We start from the raw sequence: 24,820 nt of genomic DNA on the forward strand, positions 1-24,820 counted from the left end.
TCTTATCCTACACTTGCACTCTTCCATCTTCCAAGTTTACTTTTGGTCCTTATATTTCTCCTACTACGTTTTCTCCTTAATCTTGTCCAAAATCATCTTTCTCACTACTTCATCCCCTTTTAGGATGTGTGCCAATGATGATCTTTCCAATTTCCTCATCCATTACCCACTTTATTGAAAATAGATTGACACAAGTATGAATATGTGTTTCAATCATTGTTTTGTCATAGATGTCAAACCTACTACTTGCTAGTAAGACAATTTCTTATATGATTTGAGTATAATCATTTGTTTGATTAATGAAGAAAATTTGATCAAATAAGGTAACAATAAAGGAAAGCTTGAGTTATGATATGGAAAAGGAGTACAACAATTAGTTAAGATAGTGGTATTATAGTGCATTTATAATCTACTTAAAGTTGCAAAGGATGGTTACATTAATTAAGTTTACAAGAACAAGTTAAACAAAGTATGTCTGCCAAGCTTAACAATCTGCATAATAGGTGCTAAGAAAAGTTAGTATAAGCCAAGCAAAAAATCAGTTGGAGCCAAGCAAAATCAATTTCAGTGCAAGTTGAGTATTATAGTGTAAACTGAGTAAAGTTTAGTTGATGTCGAGCACTAGTAAACTTTAATTTGTGTCGAGTGATTTGATAGTGGATGCTAAGCAATGCAATATGTTTTGAGCACTAGAAGCCAAGTAATGTCAAGTATCAGCATTATGAGAAAGATTTGAGAATTTGATGAATCTGAGCTAACAAATTTGATTTCTTGGATTTTGTGAACCATGTGGAAGATAAGCTTGATGAGCTCATGGAAAAGAATTCATGGTGAATTGTTTTGAGGTGAATCCAAAGAGAATTGAAGGAGAATTTTATAGAAGGGAATGAAATGAAATGATGAGTAAATTCATTGAATCATACCTAATCTAACCTAACCCTAAAATGGACAATGGAGGATGAATGACAAAAGATCTCAATTTTTTATTTATAGAGATGGTTGATTAGAAGAAAAGGTTTTCATGAGTGAGAACCTAAGGAAGACAAATATTCTAGGGTGTTGCTTCATTCAGTGATCTAAGAGAAGAGACTACATTGGCAAGTAAAGAAAAAAAGGCTTAAGGGTATGTATGCTTGAAAGGTGAACATGTTGTTAAAGCTAAAGTGTCTGAAAGCCAAGCAGAATGGAGAACTATAACAAAGATTTGTAATCTACAAGTGTGTTGTAAGTTGTTATCATATCAAGCCTTATTGTTAATTTCTAATCATTGTATCAATCTAGGATAAATCCTTTAGATTAAATTTGACCTAATAGTCATTTGTAAATACTTTAACTAGGTGACATTCCAAGTAAATGATCGAAGGTCCTCTACCAAGGCTCACTCCTAATAGGGTGATTGAAATCCTTTAACTAGGTCACATTTAATAGTGTGCATTGTAACCTTTAATAAGTTTGGCCTTTCATAGGGAATCACTTCAAAAGAGTGAGAATGAGCAGCATGTTACTGGTGGTTTTTCACAAATTGGGTTTTCACGTTAAATCATTGTGTCAAATGTGTTATTGAATCTGTTATGTTTCATGTTTACATTTTTGTAAAGTTGATTTGATAGTAACCTACAAGTTTAAGTGAATGTATGATCTAATGGATGCATGCATGATAAAAATATTTTATGGATATGGGTTCACTAAGTTTTGAAAAGTTTTAGTTCTCAATCTAGACCATGGATAACTGATTCACCCCCCTCTCAGTTATTTTAAAGAATTCCAACAATGTCTTATGTCTTCCCATCCATTATGTGCCAACTTTGACCCACCATTCCACTCATTTAATCCAAAATTTCTCATACTCACCCATCCTACCAACATCTATGAGTAAAAATCCATCAAAAAATAAAGTGAAGCAAAATAAGCATCCATTGGTGAAAACTTGGCAATTTAAGCATCATGGACAAGTACCCTGATGAAAACTTGGCAAACAAGCATCATGTGTAATCCCTCCATCCAAATTCTCTACACACATGGGGGCAAGTTCTATCACCCATCATACCAACATCTTATCCATTTCACCTCTTACCTCCTTCAGATCTTGATAAAAATAAAGACCACCAACATGATGCATTCTTTTGGTCACCTCTTTGACATCCATTCCCCATCTCCAACTTTTATCCACCCATCCTCTATCCATCCATTGTTTCTTCCATATAATCCATCCACCTTCTCTTTTTTAGCATCATCCACCCATTATAGTTATGCTCTACCTCATTCACCTTTCACATCCTATTTTTCATCTACCTCATCATCCTCTTATCGTCCAACCTTCCATCCTATCACACCCCTCATAAGAGCTCCTCTTAAATGACATACAATAACTAGGCGAACTATATTCCTTGGATACCATATAGTGTCCATCTTTCCATCTACCTATTCTAGTCCTATTTCCATCTAGTCATCACTGAATCCATTCATCTCCCAATCCCTATCTCTCTTTATTCCTCTACCCAAACCTTCTATCAGTCATACCCTTTTATTCTATCCTTGCACTTCCCACCATCTCTTCATCTTTCTATCACTTTTTACATCCCTTTTCATTTATATCTAGCTCTAGGTTATCCCTATGTACCCCAATGTCATCCATTCATATCCTAAATGTTCCTATAAATCTACCATCAACTACACCATCCCATTGCACATCTTTCACATCATCCAATCACATTCTTAATCTTCTGCCTAGCCTTGTGGAAAGCCTCAATCACAATCCAATCCATCATCATTGGGATACATCCTTCCCATTCCTTATCTTAAGTTATATGTTTCCCTTATCACATCACCCTATCCACCATCAATTTTCCATCTCTTGATCCTAAGCTTTCCATTCCACTACTTCCTTCATCCTATGCTTTTCTTTCACTGTCTCCTCATCCTAAGCTTTTTCACATTGTACTATATTAAATCAATTCCATTATCCTATCATACTGAGATTTTGTACTGTGATCCTTATAAACATCTTGGTCAATCAATGGTATATATCCCAAAGTCCATTCTTCTCTTGGTCTCATTGTATATATCCCAACTTTGCATATCAATTCATGTCTAATTAGAATCTGCAGTTCTCCTAGCTAGGCATTTTAGAAAGTCCTCATGCGAGATCCTTTCTCATCTAAGCATTGTCCTAAAAATTTTAGTTTTCCTAAATACCATCACCACTTTAGATACCATCGATAAATCCTTGTAGTTTACAACTTTCCTCTCGTCTAATCTTGGTCTATGTGTCTCCACCTTATCAATCTCTTTGGAAAAAGGTTATTTTCTATGGATTTACTCTTTTTTCTCTATTGGATTTCACTTTTGGTTCTTTATTACCTTTTCCAATTGATTTGGTTGTTCCCTCCTCAAGGTCACCATGATCTTTTATATCATGGTGTGTTGCAAATGGGGCAATTTGAGAGCAAGGTTTTGATCAAGTATTTTTCCTTTTTTCTTCTTGTGAGTTAATTGGATGTGACCCTTGTTTACAATTGGATAATAAAGATAAATAATTGTTGTCAATTATGGCAACACATGATGTACATGCTTATAGGAAACCTCATAAATAAAGATACTTAGCTTTTGGTACACAAAAAATTGTCTAAGTATGAATTTGGTTTACAATAGTGTATTGTTTTGTATGTAACTTGTTACTAACATCATATTATGACTAGTGAAGTTAAATGAAGATTGTACACATGTTGATGATGATGTATATAACCTTAGAAGTCAGTATGGACTGTACAAAAAAGAGATATTCATGTTTTACCAATGAAATAAGATAGCGGAATTGAAGGAAAGGAATTATTTTGTTTACCAAATAGTTACTTGACTGATTATGGCTGACATACTAGATGTTTACTCTAAGTTGGAAAAGTATATTGTGGTCTTAGCTAACCTAGCAGAAATTTTTGTAAAGGCATGGTATTTATGCAAAGGATATCTTGCGAATTCAAAGGCAGAAGTTGTGATATGTTGTGTTGAGCAATTGTATGCAAACTTTTGTGAAAGTGATATATGCAAAGTTTTGAAAAGCTATTTTGTGATCCAAGATTAACCTAAAGATTAGAGATCAGTCAAGAAAGAAGTTATAAAATCTATATTCTAGAAGTCTAATTACTTGTTTGGGTAATGATCTCTTCTTGTAATTGGAAGTGTATGTTTGGGTTGTGGGCTCGTCTTGCGTATACTGTACTACAACTCCTAACAGGGTTGAAATCTCCTAGCAAGGATTCAAAGTCTGCTAACAGGGACTCTCTATGCTGAATTTTCTCATTGACTTCTAAAAAATTCCATCCTCTAACAAGGAACTTATTTATCAATATATTATCTAGTGGGTATCATCCCCACTGGGGTTTTCACTTGGCCAGGGTTTCCCTAGTTAACAAAATATGTTGTTATGAGTTATCTTTGTACATGGTTACTATTACTATTCAACGTTAATTTATTACTTTGTTATGTATGGTTTAAAGTAACAAATAATACCCAATTGATGACTAAAGTTTGTAGATTATTGATTCACCTCCCCCCCAGTAATTCCTATTTCTAACAATTGGTATCAGAGCACAATTACTCAGAAGAGGCTTAACAGCTTGAGTAAGATCCCTATGGATAAAGAATAGTTGATGAAGAACCTTGAAGAAGCACTTGAATAGATTGATCTCCTTATTGAAGAAAGAGATAAGCTAAAGGACAGATATGAAGACTCCAAAGTATACATCAGACAATTGAAGGATAAGATTGAATAGCTCGAATCCAGGCCTAAATCTACTGAATCTGAAACTAATGATGACAATTATTCAAAGCTAAAGATAGAGTACAAGATCTTGAAGCATGAATTGAAGATTACAAACCTAAAGTTAACTTTGAGGAGTGATCCTAGCAAAGTTGAATCTAAATTGAAAATTGAGAATATAGATCTTAGAGAAGGTCTAGCAAAAAAGACATCTAAGTTTGGAACATTGAAAGAAGATCATGAAGAACTTCATAAGTACAACACTACAGTGAAAGGTGAACTAACTCAATGCAAAAAAAAACTTTAGAAGCTTTATTCTAGTAGAGAAAAGCTTGCTGATTCTATGTCAATACATAGTCCTACTTATGATAAGACTGGTCTTGGTTATCAATTTAATATGTCTGCAAAGAAACTTAAGATTAGATTAGATTTGAAAGAAAAAAGAAAAAATATGATGATAAGATTGAATCTAGTCAATCTTCTGATAAACCTAAAGAAGTTGGACAAGAAAAGGAAGTTGAGATATTGGATGAACCAAAGCAAGTGAAATCTCCCAAGGAAACTAGGTATGAATTTAGAGGTAAGTGTTTTTCATGTAATGAAATAGATCATATGAAAAGAGATTGTACAAATAAGTCAATTAATAATGTTAAGGACTTTTATTGTCATAATTTTCATGGTATGGGTCATAAAGAAATTGATTGTAGGAAACTAAAATATGACAATGATAGAAAAAAATAGTAGAATGTCTACAAATACTAACCCTGTAGATAGAAGAAGATCTAATGAAAGGACATCAAGAGAAGGAATACCTTATGAAGAAAGAAGACAGATCATGTGTTATAAGTGTAACAACTTTGAACACATTGCTTGAAATTGGCATGCACCTGATTATTAGCAGAATCCTAGAAGCAAAACTCCAATATGTCAATTATGCAACAACTTTGGACATATGGAAAAGTATTGCAGAATGGATAGAAACTTTGGAGATAGAAGGAACAATGGAAGATACTTCAAAAATAGAAGGAATGATGGAAGAAACATTAGAAATGATAGAAGGAACCATGAGTGGAACTCCAAAAATAACAAAGACAATGACAAACAAAGAAATATAGTTAGTGAACTTCAAGAAGAACTCAATGAGGCATTTATAAAAGGATTAGACATCTCAAAAATAAATGTTAGATAATGATAAGACAAGAAGATTGAAGTCAATTATCGAGTTTGATTTAATTAAGTTGAATCAAACTTGTTTACAACACCAGAATTTGAAGCTTCATCTAAAGATCGAACTAGAGGTAGCAAAGTTGGGAAAAGGTGTATCAAGATAAGTTTAGATGGTATCTAATCTCACTTGTAATTTGGAGCTTATCTAAATTATTTATGAAGGAATTAAGAGTTACTCTTATTATAGAAAAGGTTAATTCTATAGCAGAAGATGAAAACTATTTTCTTACTATGAATTTTGTGAAGCAATTTTTTGTGGACCATTTTCATGATGTAAGGAAGCTATGGTAAACTTTGGATAGCATCTGACGGTTGGATAGAAGATTTTGAGAAGATATTTGATTTTAGAATGTAATTGACATCTTTTTCATGTTTGCAAAGTATGCAATTAATGTAAGTTTGAGTTGAAGGAATAAAATGGAGCACAAACTTGATTACCACTTCATTGCAATTACATCATAAACATAGAGCACTCAGAAGTGACTTGATAAGGTGATTCAAAACAAACCCTCTTTTTGAAAAAAGGTATTTTATCATTTATTCATAGAATTTATTTGATAAAATTTTATATTTGATAGAATCATGGATATGTCATAGTTCATAATGTTGAGAATGAGGAGAGACCAAAATTGAAGGTTTTTTCCATGAAACCTGTAGAAGAAAACCCTAATTCAGCATTATCCATTACTCTGAACAATGTAGTTTATTTGGAAGACGTAGGAAGTTATCTTACCAATAAGTATGAATCTATTGGGGGTGACTATATGAAAAAGGATATGGAATTAGTCTTTAATCACGATATGACTATGAAAACCAAATTTTAAAATTTCCTGTTCAAATATCATTTCTACCAAGAATTGGACACAGATGAGTGGACATAGATCATACTAAGTAAAATACATGATGGAAAACTACAGATGGAAGATAGTGTAGTCAATATTTTAGATGACCTTATTCATGAGGTAACTAATCTTAGCAAACAAGGAAATGTACCTATAGACAAGAAATTGGTTAAGAAGAAATTTGAGAGCTACACCAAAGTAGTTTATAATGGAAAGGCCATGGTAATGAGCACCATTAAAAAAGATGATGTAAGATTCCTAAGTAGAATCATTGCCTACTCTATATGTGCAAGTTCTAAGATTGATGAACTATGAGCCGGATTCATCTATGTATCCTACAAGATATGCTTTCAGAAGGAATAGGTTAACATTAGTAAAATTCTAAGAATGTAACTTCTTGAGAACCTAGAGAAAATCAAAAGGAGTAAGAATGGTGTGTTTAGATTTCAATCACTAATTAATAATATTTTTTTATGTGCTTAAGAGATTTCCATATTTTTCAGTCATAGAGATTATAAGTAGTGAGAGGTCTACAATGGAGAAGATCACAAAAGTGTGTAGAAGACATCTAATAGATAAAATCTTGGATAGTGAGAATTTGATAATGAAAACATTTCAGAATGAGATGAGACAGAGATTCAGAATTGCACTCACAATTGTAGATAGATTTAAAGAAGATATTTGTGTTATGGTTGATATAGATTTTGCTTGTATTCAAGCAGTATAACCTTGGGAAACATTTCTTGATACCTTGGGTTATGAATCGAGTGATGAAACAACAATCAGATACATTAATTTATTGTTGAAATCTAAGAAGAACCAAGCTAAGTATAGATGTGGAACCTATGATGAGATTACCCAATTATCCCATCAGGCATCCTTGGAGAAAGAATCTCACAAGAAGATAGAGACAATAATGAAGAAAGCTTTATCAGAGGCCAGTATGACTGAGAGTGAGTCACAAGTAGTCAGGAAAATAATGAAACAAGGTATATTGAATGTGAAACCTTTGTCAGTATCTATTGCAGAGACATCTTTGGAACAAAGCATTCCTTATGCAGCAGTACTATATGTACAACCAAGTGAGCCGAAGAGGAAATTAGAGAGACTAGTGGAAGTTGTGACCACCAAGACAAAAAGGGTCAAGCAAGAAGCCACTAGACTAGGAAAGTGACAAAATACATTGTTGATAATTGTTGAGTCTAGTAAAGAACATGAACAAGAATAAGAAGGTAACTACTTCTAAATAGTCAGTAGGAAAAGCTCAGAAACCCTGGAAGCCAAAGATAGAAAAGATAAATTCAACCATTGCTAATGAAGGCAATTTTGTGCAAATGAACAAATTTTATGACTTGTAGAACAATTTTGAGAAAGATCATATTGATATATCTATTGTGTGATACATAATAGCCAACAATATGAAACTAGAGGATATTAAAGGCACAATAAACTAGAAAGTCTATGGCAGACTTATTGAGAAGAAAACACTAGCTTGAGAAGAGGACATAGAACTTTAGAAGTCTATGATAGGAACAATATGCAAGACTGATAATGAAGAAGAATTCAAGAGATTGTTGAAAAATCTAGCACCTTACTTGAGAAACAAGCTAAGACCATTTCTTTTTATGGCCAGTGAGTAGGATAAGATAAGAAGTGAAACTATGACAGCTATAAGTCAAATGATGATAGAGTCCAAGGTAGCATCTTCAAAAGCACCCAAAACCTCGAAAGTGTTAGTAAGTGGTGACACAATGCAGATAGATTAGACCAATGTTACCATTAACATTGATGATACTAACCTATTTGAGAGTTCCAAATAGAATAAACCTCATACCAAGGATATTGAAGATCAATTGAAGCAAATTGAAGAAGAGAATATCTTATTAGAAGAAGAAAAGAGGAAAATAGAGGAGGCCAAGTAGAAATTGCTTAAAGATGAAATGAAAAGAAAAGTTGAGGATGAAAAGAAAAGACTATTTGAAGAAGAAAAGAAGAGAAAGTTAGAGGAAGATGAGAAGAAGATATTAGAGGAGGAAGAAAAGAGAGAAAAAGAAAGAAAAGAAAGAGAAGAGAAAGAGAAAGAAGAAAGAAGAGTCAAAGAGGTAGCTGAAAAGAAGCAAAGGGAAGATGACACTAAACCTTCTAGTTCATCTACTTCACTTTTACTTGCTAGCTTGATAACTAATGATGATGATCAAACTAACTTGATCTCATCTTTGTCAAGACTTATTGAAATAAAATAGAACAGTGAAGAGCCTCTAGAGAACCTTGATGGAGGTTACTAATAGATTACATAGTACTCTGGTAGTCTAGCATATAGTGGTAGATTTTGAACAAAGGGCATAGGCAGTGTTGAATGTTTTTGATGAGGAATTCACAAATTTACTAAATGTTGCATAATCTAAGGCACAGATCTCACATGATCCTAACTTTTTTAGCACTATTTGTTAAAATATCAAGAACTATTTGATAAGTCTTCATACTTGTATCAAGAAACTTTGAAAATTTCAACAGGATGGCAAAATATTGAATAATAAGTGTACTCGATCTCACAAGTTGATTAAGGATATTGATAGTTAGATTGAAGGTAATATGAGTGAGCTAGAAGCTCTATCTAACTAGTTACAACAACCTTTCAACAAACTTGATGATTTTGAAGGACAAATAGCCAGTATTCATAGTGATATCAAGAAACTGGAACTTCAAAAGAAAAAAATTTGAAGAGAGTATTGGACTTCAAAGAGTCTATTGCCATGAAAATATCTATTGTCAAAAAATAGTTGGAGGAATGTGTCAAGGCCAAGAACACTTATTCTAATTTTTTACACTCCAACCTTAATGCAAGTGAGATTGTATCATATACCCTATGTATAATTATCACCTCTATTGAATCAACCAAGGATACATGGACAAAAGATATGAATAGTCTTAAGGCAACTTTTGATGATTGCATGAAGATACTATTAGTTTAAGGAAGAAGAACAAAGTTTTGACATTTTAACCTTTGTCATTGATGTCCAAGGGGGAGAAAATGCATATGAAAATTATAAATCAAGTAGAGAAAAGATAAATATATAAGCTATAAAATCATATTGTAAGGGGAAGCATGTGTAAGATGGACAAGTTGCAATAGATGTAATGTTACTATATTATTTTTTTAAAGTTTTTGGTACTTAGCCAATTTTCCCTATTTTGTTGTCATCAATGCCAAAGGGGGAGATTGTTGAAAATTGGCTAATGAAGATATGTAATTTTTTTCATTTATGGCAACACATAATGTACATGCTTACATAAAAGCTTTAAAATAAAGATACTTAGCTTTTGGTACACAGAAATTGTCTAAGTATGAATTTGGTTTATAGCAGTGTATTGTTTTGTATGTAACTTGTTATTGACGTCATATTATTACTAGCGAAGTTAAATGAATATTGTATACATGTTGATGATGACATTTATAACCTTAGAAGTTAGTACAAACTATACAAAAAAAGAGATATTTGTGTTTTACCAATGAAACAGAATAGCAAAATTCAAGGAAAGGAGTTATTTTGTTTACAAAATAATTAGTTAATTGATTAGTGCCAACATCCTGGATGTTTACTCTAAGTTGGAAAAGAATATTGTGGTCTTAGCTAACCTAGCATCAATTTTTGTAAAGGCATGGTATTTATGCAAAGGACATCTTTAGAATTCAAGTTGTGTTGAGAAATTGTATGTGAACTTTTGTGAAAGTGATATATGCGAAGTTTTGAAAAGTTATTTTGTGATCTGAGATCAAGTTAAACATCATAGATTACTCAAGAAAGAAGTTACAAAATCTATATTCTAGAATTATAATTACTTGTTTGGGTAGTGAGCTTTTCGTGTAATTGGAAGTGCATGTTTGGGCAGTGGGATCATCTTGCATCTATTGTACTGCAACTCCTAATAGGGTTGGAATCTCCTAACAGTGATTCAAAGTCTCATAATAGGGACTCTCTATATTGAATTTTCTCATTGACTCCTAATAGGGTCCATCCTCTAATAAGGAACTTATATATCAGTATATTATCTAGTGGGTATCATCCCCACCAGGGTTTTCCCTTGGCTTGGGTTTTCCTAGTTAACAAAATATGGTGTTATGAGTTATCTTTGTGCATGGTTAATGTTACTATTCAGCATTACTTTGTTATGTATGGTTTAAAGTAACAAATAATATCTAGTTGGCAACTAAAGTTTGTAGATTACTTATTAACCACCCCCCCCCCCCCTCCCTCAGCAATTCCTATTTCAAACAACCCTTGCATATTCGAAACATATGTGATCACTTCTGGTTTACATGGTGTGCTTGGGAAATATCATTTTCTTGTGGGTTACCTAGTATTATTTTCATTATGATTCCTTTGGGATTTATGTGTGATATTTGGGCAATCCTTGTGTGTTTGTTTTGAGTCATTCCTCTATAATATTGGTGAAAATTCCTTGATGTTCTTCGTAACCTTGGCACGTCTCCACAATTCCTATATCAAAATAAGTGCTCAACTACATGGTGGTGATCCCCTTTAGAACACCTACACACTCAAGCTTCAATGGATTCCTTCAGCCCTAGATTCCATAAAATTAAAATCCATTGTCCAACATCATATCCAAGCATCCAATCTCATTTTTCCTACAATCATGATCCCACCATTCCCCACCTCTTTTTCATTTCCCTCTCCATCCCATACCCAATATCCTATGGGTTCATTTTAAAACTGCCAATTCCCCCCATCCCCACCCTATGTCCTTAACAACCCCTTTTGTCTCATTATCTTGTAGTGAGATTTTGAGTCCTTGTTGATCTTCTCTTAACCAATTTGATTCCTCCTCCTTGCCCCAGATTCTCATACCTTTCAATAAGCCTTCGGGCCGCGTCTTCTCTCACTGCCACTTCTCGAGGGGGCATCAATTAGTCCCATATCTCCTCTTTCTATTCGACACTAGGGAAACTTTGTTACTTTAGAAATATTCTTCATGTTGTCTATCTTCAAACTTCTTTGAAATAGTGTTGTTCCAACACTATGTCAAAGAGGGAAAATTGCAGACACCTAAATCTGATTACATCATTTAATTAATTCTATTTAGTCATCTCATAAGGAATCATTGATTAAGTATTTACTATTTAATTAATTAAATGTCATCCCCTGGATTATTTATTTATTTAATTGACTATAGCCCAATCGATAAAATCAAATGACAAATCAAAAGTCTAATCATCAATTAAATCCCTTTTCTCCTATTAAATTAAATAAATATATAATATAAACTTAATCTAATCCTAAAAAGTATATTTTATTTAATAAATCATTTTGAATCAAATCCCCAACCCCTAACTATTCCTAAATCCCTATCATTAACTAAATCTAACTCATTCACCCATGCTAATCCTATTTAGCCAACTAACTAATCCACCTCATAAGTGCTAGCCCACTTTCATCCCTCTAACATACCACTTGTATCATAATTTCCTACTAAGCTAAGCCTAATCCCTTCCCTAAACATGTGCACAACTTTAATCAAGGGTTAAGAAGTCCTAAGCCAAACCAATGTCAAACTCCTATACCATCCCTCTTACATTCCTATCCAAATGACTTTAAGGCTCTTACATGTATTAAAGGCTCTTTAAGGCCTCTTACATCCCTCTTCCACACTTCTTCTCCCTCATAACTCTCATTGACCATCCATTTGTCCTATCTTCTCACATCCAATCCCCCTATGACACTTGTCACAAGGTTATCGATTTGAAGAAGCACAATCTATGTGCTCCCCTTTCCTTGCATCCTTTCCCTCCCTCATCCTTGCATCTTTGCCCTCCATCCTCACATCTTTGGCCTATAAATGAAACCCTCTCTCTTCACAATTTAACAATAAACTCTCATGAAAACTCATTATGCCCCTTTTGAAAATATTTTTATCAAACCTCACCCTTACCATGCAGGAATCCACACTCACCCTATACACCATGTTTTACCCTTTGAAGGCTCCCATCTATTGAAGGCTTGAAGCAAGTCTGAGCATACATCTCCATCATTAGACACATCAACCCATCAAAGGAGGCTCAGAATGTTGATCATGTGGCTTACATCCCATTTTGCATGCTTTTCTTTTGTCCACTCATAGGTGTTAACCTTATTATTTTTGTTGAGTTCTTTGTCTAATTATTGTATTCCATTGACACTAATGATTCGCAAGAGATACAGAGGCAATTTACACAAGGACCTAGGGTGGAGATTATCAAAGTGAAGGTTTGATCTGGTTGGAGATTTTTTGCAAAGGTTTTACAAAGATCTTGGAGGATGAAGGCAAGAATATTGGACCCTAAGGAGATTCAATATCTATGTGATGATGTGGAAGCAAGGCTCTTAGAGAAAGTTAAAATAGATTATGGATATGAGATGGAGTTGATGAAGAATGAGATCATGAAGACTACAATTGATGTACCTCAACATGTGGGTATTGAAGATGGTTATGAGGAAGTCACTAAGGACTTTGACATTGTTGGATTGCATGGTGATGATAGAACTGATCATGTGGAGAGATCTATGGAAGATAGAGCTTGTCAACCAGATAGATCTAATACTCAATTGAAGCTAAAGCATAAGGTGGATGTTTCTAATTTCTCAGATACTTTGAATCCTGAAGACTTGAATAATTGGATTGGTAAATTGGAAGATTACTTTGAGTTATAAGTTTTTAGAGATCTACTCGAAGTGAGGTTGACACAAAATAAGTTGAAAGGACATGTTTCTCTTTGGTGGAAAGAATTACAAACATATAGAAAAGAGGAAGGTGAAATGAAGATCACTTGTTGGAGATTGATGGTGAAAAATTGAAGGCTAAGTTCATACCTATTAATTATTAACTTGAATTATTTAAAAGGTTGCAAAATCTAAAATAGAAAGATTTGTCTGTGAAGGATTATACCAAAGAGTTCTAAAAGCTGACTATTTGGTCTGGACATTAAGAACTATCTAAGGAGAAGGTGGCTTGGTAAGTTAATGTCTTAAGATTAAAAGTTCAAGATGAGATTGGTATGTTGAATATTTCTTCAATTGATGATGCTTATTAGTATTCTCTAAAGGAAAAAGATAAGTTGAAGAGGAGAAACAAGGTAGTTCATGAGGGAAGGAGAAACAGGATCACTTGACAAAGGATAAATTGAGTGTAGAATGTGAACCAAAACCTATTGATTAGAGGAATAGGATAGGTAGAGGTGCATTTAAGAGTACTTTCTATAGATGTGGTGAAGGTGGTCATAGATTGTTTGAGTATTCATAGAAGGTTGGTGACAAGAGAGTTAAACTAAAGGCTTGGTCAATGAACCTAACCAGGGAGAGAGTTTGTTGGATCAGCGAGTACTATTTGGTAAGAGGGCACTAGAAACTTGTCAAAGGAGTAATTTTTTTAGGACTTTTTGTAAGTCTAGTTGTAAAATCTACAAAGTAATTGTTGATGGTGGTAGTACGGATAACCTTGTTGCTAAGGAGATGATTCAAAAACTTGGCTTGAAGATAATGAGACATCCTTGACCTTATAGGATTGGTTGGTTACAAGATGAACATGCTTTGGAAGTGAGGGATAAATATCTTGTTGATTTTTTCATTTGGGCATTATAAGGATCAAGTGTTCTGTGATATTATGGATATGAGTAGTTGTCACATATTGCTTGGTAGACCTTAGTATTATGATTGTAGAGATATGCATGATTGTGTCAAGAATGTGATTACTATTGAGAAAGGTGGTAGGAAGCATTCCCTAATTCCTTTATAGAATGAAGAACTTGAGTATCCTAAGAGGGTTAGAGATCAGCGTGGAAAAAAAATTAGTGGTATACTGAGGAAGGATGTAAATAAGAAATATGGAACAAGGAAAAGAGTGTGCAAGTTGAAGACCTGGAGGACATGTATGTGAAAAATCAATTTGGGATTCTTGTGCTAAATCAAGATCTTCTTCCATCTACTGAGAACATTTTTTTTTCACCTAGGGTGTCTTTTGCAGGGGCATCTTAGGGTAGTTTGCAATCCTATATGTTGGAGGGATTTTGGCTTTCAAGTTGAGCACTTTGCCACCAAAGGAGTGGTGCTCACTCATTATTGGATGTAGTATTTTTTATGGTACTTGCTCATTGATGGAGCTTGGCATATACTATTGCTCAACATATACTAAGTTGCTCAACAATTCTTACAAGAGCTTGATAGTGCTTGGCTGGTGGTTGCTAATGCTCAACAATTTGGGCTTGTCGAATAGAGTTTTTGTGGATTTGATCAATTGGCACAATGCATATAATGCATGAGGCATGTGATGGTGATTTGGAGTAATCATGGGAGTTTGTGTGGACCTATTTGGGATCTAGTTATTTTTCTTAGGTGTATTTAATGGGTGTTGTAAAACTTTTAAGGCATTTGGTATTTAATACCTATTGTAGGCTGACTTGTGGCTTAATTAGATATTTAATATAAGGGATTATTTAATTTTTAACTTGTTGATTAGTTGGGTATACGTAGAGGTTCATGTGGAGTCTTGAATCATTATTCAATTCAAGATGGAGTAGTTGAGAGGAGTGAAGTTTGGGCAGAACTAGTAGCTAAGTGTGGGCTTGTGAAACAAGAACCTTTCTTGGTGGCTTGCGAGCACAAGTTTATATTCTTCTTGGAGTTTCTATTAGATTGTGGTGTTGGAATTCTTTAGAATAACTGAGACAGGGGGTGAATTAGTTATCCAAGGTCAAGATGTATAATTAAAACTTTTCACAACTTAGTAAACCCATATCCATAAAAAAATTTCATTATGCATGTATCCATTAGATTATGAAATCACTTAAACTTGTAGATTACTATCAAATCAACTTTACAGAAATATAAATATGAAACATAATAGATTCAATAACACATTTGACACAATGATTTAACATGGAAACCCAATTTGGAAAAAAACCACCAGTAAGATGCTACTCATCCTCACTCTTCTAAAGTGATGCCTTGTGAAAGGCCAACCCTGTTAAAGGTTACAAGGCACACTGTTAAATGTGACCTGGTAAAAGGATTTCAATCACCCTATCAGGAGTGAGCCTTATTAGAGGACTTTAGATCATTCACTTGGAATGTCTCTCGATTAAAGGATTTATAAATGACTATTAGGTCAACCTTAATCCAAAGGATCTACCCTAGGCTGGTACAATGATTAGAAAGTAGCAGTAAGGCTTCATCTAATAACAACTTACAACACACTTGTAGATTATAGATATTTGTTTCATTCATCCATTCTAATTGGCTTTCACATACTTCAACTCTAATAGCTTGTTCACCCTTCAAGCATCCATACCCTTAAGCCTTCTTTCTTTACTTTCCAATGTAGTCTCTTTTCTTTGGTCATTGAATGAAGCAATACCCAAGACTCCTTGTCTTCCTTAGGTTCTTGCACATGACAACCTTTATTTCTAACCAGCCATCTCTATGAACAAAAAATTAAGATCTTTTGTCATTCAATGAATCTACCCCTCATTTCATTTCATTCCCTTTTAGAAACTTCTCCTTCAATCCTCTTTGAATTCACCTAAAAAGGGTTCATCATGAATTATGTGCTACTAGCTCATCAATCTTATCTTCCACGTGGTTCATACAATCTAAGAAATCAAACTTGTCAACTCAGATTCATCAAATTCTTGATTTTTCTCATAATATTGACACTTGACATTAACTGACTTATAGTGCTCAGTGCATACTATGTTGCTTAACATCAACTAACAAATCACTTGGTACAAAATAAATTTTGTTGGTGCTCAGCATTAACTAAACTTTACTTGGCTTACATTGTTCCACTCAACTTACATTGAAATTTGACTTTTCTCAGCTCCAATTGATTTTCTACTTATCTTACACTAACTTTTCTTGGCAACTACTATGCAGATTATTAAGCTTGGTAGACATACTTTATTTAACTTATTCTTCTAAACTTAATCAATGTAACCATCCTTTGCAACCTTAAGTAGATTATCAATGCACTATAATATTGTTGTCTTAATTGATCCTTGTACTCCTTTTCCATAGCATAACTCAACATTTCCTCTAGGTTCTATTGTTATTTCATTTGATCAAATCCCCTTCATCAGTCAAAAAAATGATACTACTCAAATCATATAAGCAATTGTCTTACCAGCAAGTAGCAGGTTTGAAATCATTGACAAAATAATGATTGAAATACATTTATCATACTTACATCGATTTGTTTTCAACAATCTCCCTCTTTGACATTGATGGAAAACCAAACTGATAAAACTTAATCAATATAAACAACAAAATACCAAAAACTTTCATCTTTTGAATAGGTTTAAAAATTATGTTATGATCAATAGACAATCAATCAAATCATCCTTATGACTCTCTCTTGATTACTTCTAAGTTCTCCTTTGACATCAACTCCCTCTTACTAGATAGATGTAATCAGTAGGTACACTTTCTCCCTCTGAGTAGATATTCCATGTGTTTTTTATCTGTATCTTTTATCACTCTCAACAGAATCAAGAGGATTAGGATTTCTTCCTCATCTCCCTCAAAAATATCTCCCTCTAGTAAACTATCTCCCTCTTTGACAACAATTCCAAAGACATTTCATCTTTAATATGCAGATATGAACATTCTTAGTTCCTCCCTCGGTCACCTAGCTTGTGATTGATTTGTAGTTCTAGCTTTTTTATTACTTTAGGCATCTCCTAAATTAAGATCCATTACATCAATGTGTAACATATGTCAATCAACTTGTTTGATGCAGGGCACTCCTCATGCTTCTTAGTTAGCCTTTGATAGGGGTATCAACCCTAGTTTACCTCTTAGATACTCATGAGCATCCTTAGGTAATGCTTTTGTGAAGATATCAGCTATTTTCTCTTTTGTGTTAACATATTCCATCTTCAGCTCTTTATCTTGAACTAATTCTCTCAAGTAATGATACTTGATAGAAAAGTGTGTAGTCTTTATAGGATTCTTTGATATATTTAGAGCACTTGTATTATCACAATAAAACATCACAAGTTTAGTGATTTCTTCTTTCCTACCTTTGAGTAGCTTTTTGATCCATACAATGTACAATTTACTGTAGTAGCGACATATTTAGCTTCATCAGTAGATTGAGAGATACAATTTTGTTTCTTGCTATTCCATCTAACTAGCCTTTTAACTAAGAAAAATGTTCCTCCACTAGTGCTTTTTCTAGAATCAATATTTCAGCCCAGTTAGCATCAATGTAGGCTCTCAATTCAAATTTCTCATTTTTCTTATGGTACGAACCATAGTCCTCTATTCCTTTTAGATATCTCATTATTCTCTTTACTTCAATAAAATGATTCTCCATAGGATTAGCAAAGAATCTTGCAACTATCCCTACAGATAATGCAACATCAAGACTGTTGTGTACTACATATTGTAATTTTCCAATCATAGGCCTGTATAATATTTGATTCACCTCAGCTGAATTATTATTCTATGACAATTTATGTCCTATCACTATAGGTGTGCTTACTGGCTTGGAATCCTCCAATTCAAAAGTTTTTAGTATCTCCTCAACATACTTTTATTGAGTGATGTATATACCATATTTTATCTGATGTACTTGCAAACCTACAAAGAACTTAATCTCTACAAACATAGACATCTCAAATTCTTTCATCATTTAATTTGCAAAAGCCTTACATTAAGTATCTTGACCTCCAACTATGATATCATCAACAAATATTTCATATAGTAAAATACCTGCCTTTCTCTATCTTCAAGTATAGATTGTTGTTATCATCACTACTTAATCTCTCCAAACATAAACATCTCAAATTCTTTCGTCATTTAATTTGCAAAAGCCTTACATTAAGTATCTTGACCTCCAAATATGATATCATCAACAAATATTTCATATAGTAAAATACCTTTGTCTTTCTCTATCTTCAAGTATAGATTGTTGTTATCATCACTCCTTTCAAATCCAATCTTCACAAGATAATTATGAAGCCTCTCATACCACACTCTTGGTCCTCACTTCAAATGATATAAATCTTTGTGTAATCTACATACCATCTTCTTGTTGTTAGCATCAATAAATCCTTCTGGCTATTCTATATAAACTTCTTCCTCTAATATATCATTCAGATATGTAGACTTAAATCCATTTGGTAAGCTTTGGAACCTTTGTATGTAGAGTAAGCAAGCAAAGTTCTTACTCCTTCCAATCTTGCAACAGGGGAAAATGTTTCTCCATAGGAAATCCCTTCTTCTTGTGCATATCCTTTACAAATTAATCTTGTTGTATTCCTTGTGATTTCACATTTTCATCTAACTTGTTTCTATATACCCACTTGGTACCAATCACATTTTTGTCTTCTGGTCTAGGAATTAGACTCCATGTTTCTTTTTTCTCAATTTTTTCAATCTCTTCTTCCATGGCTTTACTCCAGTCCACATATTCTAAGGCATCTTTCATTGTTTTAGGTTCTTGCATGCTCAAAAAACATGTATCATTTCTCAAATTTTTCATTATCATTGGTCAAGCATTTTTATCCCCAATGATTTGTGCAACAAGGTGATGTCTCTTGACATACTTAGACAATCTTGGTTCACCTTTGTTTTCTTCATTTGGTCTCTCAAATTTTGAATCACTATGTACATCTCTATTAGGTAGTTCAACATCTCTTTCGTGTACACTATTATTAGAATCAGAATGTGTCTCAACTTCATTTTGTAACTCAGCTCCTGAATACAACTTGATTCTTGAATGCAGCTTGGTTCCTGAATGCAACTTGGTTCTTGAATGCAACTTGACATTCATAGTATGTGACTCTAAAGTCACTAAAACTTATTGTTGGTTTGCAACTTGATTTATGAAATCTTCATCAGTAGAAATACCTTCATAAAAGTATGCAAATAATTTGTATTCTATTGGTTCCTTCATAGTTTTAGCCTTATATACTTCTATATATTCATCAAATTTCACATTTGAACTTTCCACAACTTTTTTAGTGTTAGTAGTTAAACACCTATAAGCTTTACTTGTTGTGAAATAACCAAGAAATATACCTTCTTCACTTTTTACATCAAGTTTACCACTCCTGAAATCTTTGAGAATATAACACTTGCTTCCAAATACCTTAAAATATTTTACATTGGGTGAGTATCCATACCAAAGCTCAAAAGGTGTAGAATGAGTACCTTTCTTGACTTGCACATGGTTCAAGGTATAGACAGCTATACTTACAGCTTCTATCCAGTATTTCAAAGTAACATTTTTCTCCATCATGAGTTTCCTAGCACTATCCATTGTAGACTTGTTCCTCCTTTCAGCAATTCTATTTTGTGGAGAGGTTCTAGGAGTAGGTGTTTGTCCTTTGATTCCCCTATCATTACCAAACATCTCAAACTCATTTGATATAAATTATCCTCCTTTGTCAGATCTCAAACATTTTAGACTTTTACTTGTTTCCTTCTCAACTCTTGCTAAGTAGCACTTAAACATTTGGAAAGCATTAGATTTCTATTTTAAAAACATAACTATCATCATTCTAGTTTAATCATCAACAAGTAGCATAATGTACTTATCTCCTTTGTAGCTTTTCACTTCAATTGGTCCACACAAGTTAGTATGAACAATCTCTAGTATTCCTTTTGAGGTATGAGTCTTACTCCTAAAACTTGACTTTGTCATTTTGCCTAACTAACATTGTTTGCAAATTATATTGTCAAGTTTCTTTAACTTGGGAAAACCTCTGACTCTTCTCATATTACTAACACTAACCAAGTTATCAAAATTAACATGACATAACCTCTTGTATTATAGCCACACATCATCAAATTATATAATTAAATAAGTAGCATCCTCTATATCAAGGTAGAATAGATTACCTCTAGTTTGATCACCTTTTCCAATTATTTTTTCATTAGTATCATATATCTTAGCAATCTTGTTTTCAAACTCAACTTTACACCTAATTTTTTAGTTTTGATACACTCAAAAAATTATGATTAAGTCCTTCAACGTAATAAGAATTTTCACATAAAATCTTTTCTAGGAGTTTGATCGAACCTTTTCCTTTTATCATACATGGTGCATCATTACCAAACCGTAAACTATTTCCATCATAATAATTCAAGGTAATGAACTTCTTTTGTCTCTAGTCATGTGACGTGAACACCCACTATCAATGATCCATATATCATTATTGTTCACACAAGAGACTAGTGCAATGGCCTCATTCTCATCAGATTCACCCTTCATTGTAACATACACCACTTCATCATCATGATCGTTAGATCCATCTTTAGTTTCTTCTACAACAATATAGGAAGACTTCTTGTCTTTTTCTTTGTAATCTTTGTTGTCTTCATCTCTTCTACTTTTTTACTTATCACTACCTCTATAATTATTCTTCTCTAGACATCTAATAGCAATATGACCAACCTCAATGCAATTGAAACACATGATAGGTAATTTACCTTTGAATTTTCCTTTACCTTTATGAAATCTCCTTGCTAGTAGTGCTTCAAGTTTATCTACATCTTCCTTATTTGTATCACTACCACTGGACACATATTTTACCTTTTTCTTCTTCTTTTCATTAGGTTCCTTCAATGACAGCTTACCTTTGAAAGCAGATTCAATACTTTCAGGTTTGTAATTATCAAAATTAGATAGCTCAAAAGTAGTGATCCTACCTACCATACCTTCAAGAGTCAGATTGTTCACCGATATACATCTCAATTCTTGTATTCCAAAAACTCTAATAGCATAGATGAGAAATAGTGTTCTCAAAAAATTTCTTAGTACATTATCATCATCTATTTTACTAATAGCTCCTCTTATTACATTAACAACATCTTTTATCCTAGAGCAATATTAAGTAATATTCTCACCTTCTTGCATTCTCATATCATCAAACTTACCTCTAAGTCTTTTAGCTGTGGCTCTTAGAACATTCTTGTCACCTCCATAAATAGTGTGCCCACATTTTCTTTGCACTATCATATCCCTTGATATCATCAAACTTGACATAACTTAGGGTAGAGGCAATCTCTAACATTTCCTAGTTGTGTTCTTTCTTCTTTTTTAGATCTTCAGCAGTTAAGACCCCAGAAAGATCAACATGCTCACTAGTAATGGTAGATTGTGCATGATCTCCAAGACTTTCTAGGTGTAGCTTCATCAGACTTTGCCATGTAGGGAAGTTATCTCTATTAAGCTTGGGTACCTCTCTTTTGACATCTTGATCTTTTTGTTTCTAGTACCTTCAAACTAGTCCACTTAAGTATATGGCTCTAATACCAATTTTTGAAATTCTTTAGAATAATTAAGAAGGGGGTTGAATCAGTAATCCAAGATCCAAATGTATAATTACAACTTTTTACAACTTAGCGAACCCATATCCATAAAATATTTTCATTGTTCATGCATCCATTAGATTATGCAATCACTTAAACTTATAGGGTACTATCAAATCAACTTTGCATAAATGTAAATATGAAACATAATAGATTCAATAACACATCTGACACAATGACTTAATGTGGAAACCCAGTTTGGAAAAAACCACCAGTAACATGCTACTTATTCTCTCTTCTAAAGTGATGCCCTGTAAAAGGCCAACCCTATTAAAGGTTACAATGCACACTATTAAATGTGACCTGGTCAAAGGATTTCAATCACCCTATTAGTAGTGAGCCTTGTTAGAGGACCTTAGATCATTCACTTGGAATGTCACCTGGTTAAAGGATTTATAAATGACTATAAGGTCAACCTTAATCCAAAGGATTTACCCTAGGTTGGTACAATGATTAGAAAGTAACAATAAGGCTTGATCTAATAACAACTTATAACACACTTGTAGATTACAAATCTTTTTTTTAGTCCTCCATTCTACTTGGCTTTCGCACACTTCAGCTCTAATAGTTTTTTCACCCTTCAAGCATCCATACCCTTAAGTCTTCTTGCTTTGCTTGCCAATGCAGTCTCTTGAAATCAAACTTGTTGGCTCAAATTCATTGAATTCTTAATCTTTCTCATAATGTTGACACTTGGCATTAACTGACTTCTAGTGCTCAGCACATACTGTCTTGCTCGACATCAACTAAGAAATCACTTGATGCAAACTAAATTTTACTGGTGCTCGGCATCAACTACACTTTATTTGGCTTACACTATTCCACTCAGCTTACATTGAAAATTGACTTTTCTTAGCTCTAACTAATTTTTTGCTTGGCTTACACTAACTTTTCTTGGAACCTACTATGTAGATTATCAAGCTTGGCATGCATACTTTGTTTAACTTATTCTTATGAACTTAATCAATGTAACCATCCTTTGCAACCTGAAGTAGATTATCAATGCACTATATTATTGTTGTCATAATTGATCCTTGTACTCCTTTTCTATATCATAACTCAACCTTTCATCTAGGTGCTATTGTTACCTCATTTGATCAAATCCTCTTCATCAATCGAACAAATGATAGTACCCAAATCATATAAGAAATTCTCTTACCAGCAAGTAGTAGGTTTGACATCAGTCACAAAACAATGATTGAAACAAAAATACCATACTTGTAACAATTTTTTTTCAACATGTATATCTGGACTAGCTAGAAGATTAGATCTTTTGAGGTCTTACAGAATTACTATTGTAATTGCTTATGTATTTAGCCATAACTCGAAAGGGCTTACAATCAGGCATATTGAATGAAAAATCTTATGATTCTATTATGAGAATTGGCATTGTTGTGGACCTTAATCTCTGTGTTATTTCTTATATTCCAATGTGTGGTTAATTTCTTGGGGCTTGGGCATCTCCTTTGGGGATTCTCCTATCTTGTACTACATCATTTATGCAAGGAGATTAGTTCCTCAATAACTTGGGATTATTTACTTGCCCCATCTTTAATAATTTCCTCAATCTTGGTGTCAATATTCTCATACTAGGAATGTGAATAATTGTTGACCTTGCTAGAGAGGGTCTAATGTCCACCCATATGTTTCTTTTCTATTATGACTGTCAAAATCTTTTAAGCCTATTTTATGCATTGGTCAGTTTTAGAGATAGTTGATTCATAGTTATATGATATTGTTTCATGACTTGAAGTACATATGTACTTGTGATGATTGCTTAGTTGGCTTAATTTCACATGTTATTAATGTTTATGATTTCTTGTGCATTAATGATGCCTTAATGATTTGTGGTTAATAAATGTGATTTATTTCATAAAGATGTTAGTTGATGTTTTTAATGATGATAATTTTATATTAATAATGATGCATTGTTAAATATGAGCATTTTTTGTTTGACTTGTGATTTAATATGATACTTACCTCATACTTACATGTGTATGTTAAGTGTATCTATTTTACTTTTTGTTTGACATGTCTAATGTGGTTAAGGGAGAGAGTCATAGTCACTTGCTGGTCAAGATCTGCATGATGTATCACTCCCTGTAATTGCATGTTTATTTTAGATTTTATTTTTTATGTACATGCTCATCTTTTATGCAAGATGCAGGTACCAGGCATCGACTTCCCTGGATTGCCAAGATGAGTTTGCCCTATCGCAATATTCATGGTAAGAATGGGAAGATAATGATTAGGTCCAATCTCAACCATAGCCTAAATACTTGTCCTACAAGGAGGACTTGTAATTGAGTGTCTACCCTTTTTAAAACTCGGGAGTCTTTTGTGTGTGTGTGGTTTGATTCTTGCTTTTGTTGATTTTCTTTATGCATTTCTTAAGGTTTGACTTGGTGATTTGCCTAATAGACTAGTTATTTATGATTCATGGATGAATCATTGATATTGATTTATCAAATGTTATTTAATTTTTTAAAAAGAAAAATGTTAAAATAGGATGATTTTTCATTATTGCAAGTATTAGAATTATATGGATATTTAGTTAATTTAAAAGATTTAATTTAAAGTCTTGTTTTAGAAAACTACATTAAAAGAATTAAAAATTTATATAG

The sequence above is a fragment of the Cupressus sempervirens genome, chromosome 3, assembly GCF_028749045.1.
Source record: "Cupressus sempervirens isolate cs-2001-9-10 chromosome 3, ASM2874904v1, whole genome shotgun sequence".
In the NCBI taxonomy this organism is placed as follows: domain Eukaryota; kingdom Viridiplantae; phylum Streptophyta; class Pinopsida; order Cupressales; family Cupressaceae; genus Cupressus; species Cupressus sempervirens.